At 39.6% G+C, this 4840-nt stretch overlaps 1 pseudogene; it reads right to left on the reverse strand.

The window, feature by feature from the left end:
- Positions 1–3150: 3150 nt before the first annotated feature.
- Positions 3151–4553, reverse strand: LOC143686884 (ADP/ATP translocase 3 pseudogene; annotated as a pseudogene).
- Between the last annotated feature and the right edge of the window lie 287 nt (positions 4554–4840).

Consider the following 4840-nt stretch of genomic DNA (forward strand, 5'->3'; position numbering starts at 1 on the left):
ATGTTTCAAATCATGGTAGAGGTACTAAAAAAGAAGTGCTTATTATAATTAGATGTTTATCTTATTCTCTAGTATTCCATAACTCTGTCCTCCTTCTGAAAAAAGTCAGCCGATGATAAACATTTTTGTAGATCTCAGTCCACAATTTATATTATTTGGAAAAAAATAATAGAGGCCCTACCTTTCTGGGTTTGCAACTACTATCTTCATTTTAAATATTTTATACAATAAAATTTATTCTGAAAGTTTTCTACCTTAAGATGACAGATTGAATGCATGCATCTATTATTGATACTTCCAAACTTCACTAAAACTATAATAAATGCATTATTTTGAAAAGACATAGACCTCAGAAGACAGGAGAGAAAACCATCACAACAGCATTTTATAACTTTGAAAGTAGACGGTCAAGGAGTACTCACTTAGTAGATGCCTAGCTAGAAAAAGAAAAAGGTAAGAAAGAACTAGAATTACAATAATGCTCAGAAACTAGCAACATCAATGGAACTAGGAGTGAAGTAGATTCCTGTTAAAGTAAAGAAGTCTTCATGATGTTAAAACAATCATTAGATTTCCTCTCCCACTTGCTGTATTTATTGACTGCCCCTCATTTATACCGGCAGTGTTCTGGAGATTTGTTTGCTAGACGAGACAAAACTGTGCCTGGCAGCAACTGTTCAGATTAAATGTACAGTTATAAATAGCAATGAAGAATTAATAAAACATTTGCATATTTAATGCTGTGATTTTAGCCTCTTTACTTGGCTTGGCTCCTAAAACATGGGCAACCAGACCTCAAACCCCCTAGAAGGTAAACTGGAAAATGGTTCTCTGGCAAACTTTCTTTCCCATAATGGAAGGAACTAAGGATACTGACTTTGACATCCAAGCTTCCATAGCAATTAGCTAGATCCCCCTCCAGTGAAGTTCAAATTTGCCAAATCCCATCTGGGGGGGGGTCAGAGCTTTCAATCTACTTTTAAGCCCTCCTCCAGACACTTCATTATAAGCAGACAAACCAATCACCGATATCTGAGGAAAGTGTTAACAAGGAACACAGAAACAAAAATAAACAAACAGAAAAAGCAACTTGGAGAAAACAATTATTATACAGAAAGAAATGTAAATAAAAACTATCATTGATATCCTAAGATAATAGAGGGGATCACTTTCTTAAAAATAAGAAAAAGCACAATAACAATATGATATGAAAAAGGAATGTTCAGAAAATATAGTGAAAACTAGAAACATGATCGTAGGAAAAAACCTATAAAAGTTTTATAACATAAATTTGAGAAATGACCCCAACATTAAAACAGAAAGACACAGAAATGGAATATAATTAAGTATTAAAAAATTGGAGGATCGGTACGGAAGTCTGCTATACAAATAATAGGATTCCTAGACAGAGAAAATATAAGTGAGGAAAATCTCAGTGTCTGATGGTAAAAAGAAAATCCTAGGTTGAATGTATTGTTCAAGGCATAGAGGACAACCTGTGAAGATAACTGCAGATTGGAAAATTGGTGCCCAGTACAACGTAGAACTTCATGTCCATAACAATTTCTCCCACAGAGTTAACTGATAGGCATAGAGGATGTACTCTACCGTTTTTATTGATGACATCCACAGTATTGGTGATGTATGATTGAGATTGAATGGAAAGATGATTAAAAAGTATGATACTGTAAAAAATGGTTATATTGAAGAAGGTGTTTCTTGCAACTAACATTCTGACAAGAACCTCTGCTTCTATGTATTGCAGTGCAGAAGAAAGCACAAATCTAGCCAAATTAGAATTCTCTTACATATAAAAACCTATTTATGCATGTATAAAATTTCTCTGCAGACAGGTATATAAAGGAATCTGGAAAGATAGTTGCCTTTGGGAAAGAAAACCAGATAACAGGGAAAGCAGTAGAGGAAACTAATATTTTTATCTCCTATTGCTTTAAATTTTTGACATATATTTACACATATATTACTTAGAAAATTACAAAATAAATGAATAGTCTGCACCATTCATTTTACTTGGAGGGACGTTTGGAAGACTTTTCTCATGGTAGGTTACTTCCTAAAAATATGGCAAGTTAGAAACTACATCCAATCTTTCTACTTGCTAGGGAAGATTTTAAGAAAGGAGAATTTGACAAAATGATACCTTTTGCCCTACTTTTAATTTTTGCCATTTAGGGATGATGGATGGAATTTTCTTTTATTATTAATGGAAAAAATGAGCAATTATATTAACTATCACCAATTTCAAGCCTATATAAATTGAACTGGAGTCTGGAAATTAAGAATGAGGAAATGCGAGAGCATTTAAAAGGGAGTCAAATTTATTACAGAAAAATGGGTGGAAAGAAGGAAAAATAGAGACAGAAAAGAGGATTTTTAGAGGGATTATCATATCTGCATGTGTGTTAATGTGTATTTCCACATCATGGAAGAAGCTTGCTAGATTGGTCAAATACTTTTGAAAGAAGATCTTTAGAGTTAAGATCAATACTTATCTACTCAGTATTCTTTATTGATGATCATGAATCCTAAAGGTGAAGTCACTAAGATAAAGTGGAGTTGGAGAAAGATGTATACATATTTCTTTTTAAAAATATATTGTGTTAGGGTTCTCTAGAGAAACACAACCGACAGCAGAAATCTGTAAATATGAGATTTATAAAAGTGTCTCACCCAATCGTGGGAATGGAAAAGTCCAAAATCCGTAGGGCAGACTGTGAAGCTGGCAGCTCCAGTGAAGGGTCTGGATGAACTCCACAGGAGAGGCTCACTGGCTGAGGAAGCAATGAGTCTCTCTTCTCCCTTAACAGTCTTCAACTGATCGGATTATCTCATTGTGGTAGACATGCCTTGGTTGATTGCAGATGTAAATCAGCAACAGATGCAATCAACTGACTGATGACTTAATATACCAGCTTCCAGTTTATCAACCAGCCATGAAATACCCTTGCAGCAATGGTCAGGCCAGTGCTTGTCTGACCAGACAACTGGGCATCATCATTTGGCCAAGTTGACAACAGAAACCAACCATCACATATATCAATCTAAAAAATAGGAAACACAGTGAGAGAGGATGAGTCTGTATCTAGCACAAAGAATCTGTATCAAAAAAAAGTAAAAGTAATCTTTTTTTTTTTAAGAGTGTCCTGCTCATTTATTATTTTGCAGCACAATGCCCAACGTAAAACATAATTGCAAATGTCCAGCTGTGCAAAAGGAGATAGTGCTTAAGTACAAATAGGAGACATGATTTCTTTTTAAATAAATACTTAAACACCACGGAAGGTCCTACAAGGGTTTGGACTCGAGGGTTTCTAGGTCTGTGTAAGCTGAGCTGCCTCACCCAGGGACCCACGATGGTCAGGATTTCCCTTCCCCGCCCCCTAGTAATCAAAAGATGGAATCAGCAGAGCCAGTGGTCCAATGTAATCACAATGATCCCCTTTTCTAGAGCTTTCCCTAGCTCTCTACAGAGTTGATCTGCCTGGGTAAAAACGATAGGAATTTCTCGAAGGTCAATGGTCCATAATGGTTAAGGAAGGATTCTACATGATTCTTGGTTCCCGATTCTAGTTAAGACAGACACACTTAGATGACCTTTTTCAGTTCGTCGTATAGACCCAGCACGAAGGCTCCACCCATGCCTCTGAGAACGTTCGACCAAGCACCCTTGAAGAACGCTTTGCCACCTTCATCCTTGAATAGCTTCCTCCAGCAGTCAACAGTACCTCTGTACATGATGTCAGCTCCTTTGCGTCCAGACTGCATCATCATTCGCCGCCTCACGGTGTCGAAGGGGTAGGAGACCACGCCGGCGACAGCTGTCACCATCTGGGCAATCATCCAGCTCACCACAATGTGGGTATTCTTGGGGTCAGGGAGGATACCTTTGGCTGTATCATACACGCCGAAATAGGCGGCCCTGTAGATGATGATGCCTTGTACGGACACGTTGAAACCCTGGTACAGGCCTCGGACACCGTCGGACTTGGTGATTTTCACCAGACAGTCTCCCAGGCCTTTGAATTCTCTTTCTGCCCCCGATTTCCCAACATCGGCCGCCAAACGGGTTCTCGCGAAATCCAGCGGGTAGACGAAGCAAAGGGAGGTGGCTCCGGCGACCCCGCCGGAGGCCAGGTTGCCGGCAAAATACCTCCAGAACTGGGTGTGCTTGTCGACGCCGCCCAGGAACACCAGCTTATACTTATCCTTGAAGGCGAAGTTGAGGGCCTGGGTGGGGAAGTAGCGGATAACGTTGGCCAGGTTCCCCCTCCAGAAGGAGAGGATGCCCTGCTCCTTGGGGATGCGGACGATGCAGTCCACGATGCCCTTGTACTGCTTGTCCGCCACGATCTGCTTGCTGGCGTGCTGGACCTGCAGCAGCAGCTTGACCCGCTCGATGGGGGACACGGCCGTCTTGGAGATGGCGGCGGCGATGCCGCCCGCCAGGAAGTCCTTGGCGAAGGCGATGGCCTGTTCCGTCATGGCTGCCGGGCCGGGTGCGAGCGCGGGCAGCCGGGAGGGTCGCGCCGCCGGCACCGAAAGGAGTAATCTTTTTCATAAGTAAGAAAGTAAAATTTTATTATGAAAAATACATTAGAAAATGGTATAGCATGCTATTAAGATACTTATCATATTCCATAAAGAATGACTTAAAGATGTAACTGATAATTAATCTTCCTCTTTTATAAAAGAAATAATTATGTAAATTAAGGAATGGAAAAGTGTAGATACAAAGAAAATTATTAATAACATACCTCAATGACAAGTATGCTTTACAGAAAATATAGAAGTTGTCTCATGCCATCAAACTAAACTACTT

The sequence above is a fragment of the Tamandua tetradactyla genome, chromosome 1 (assembly GCF_023851605.1).
Source record: "Tamandua tetradactyla isolate mTamTet1 chromosome 1, mTamTet1.pri, whole genome shotgun sequence".
NCBI classification, from domain to species: domain Eukaryota; kingdom Metazoa; phylum Chordata; class Mammalia; order Pilosa; family Myrmecophagidae; genus Tamandua; species Tamandua tetradactyla.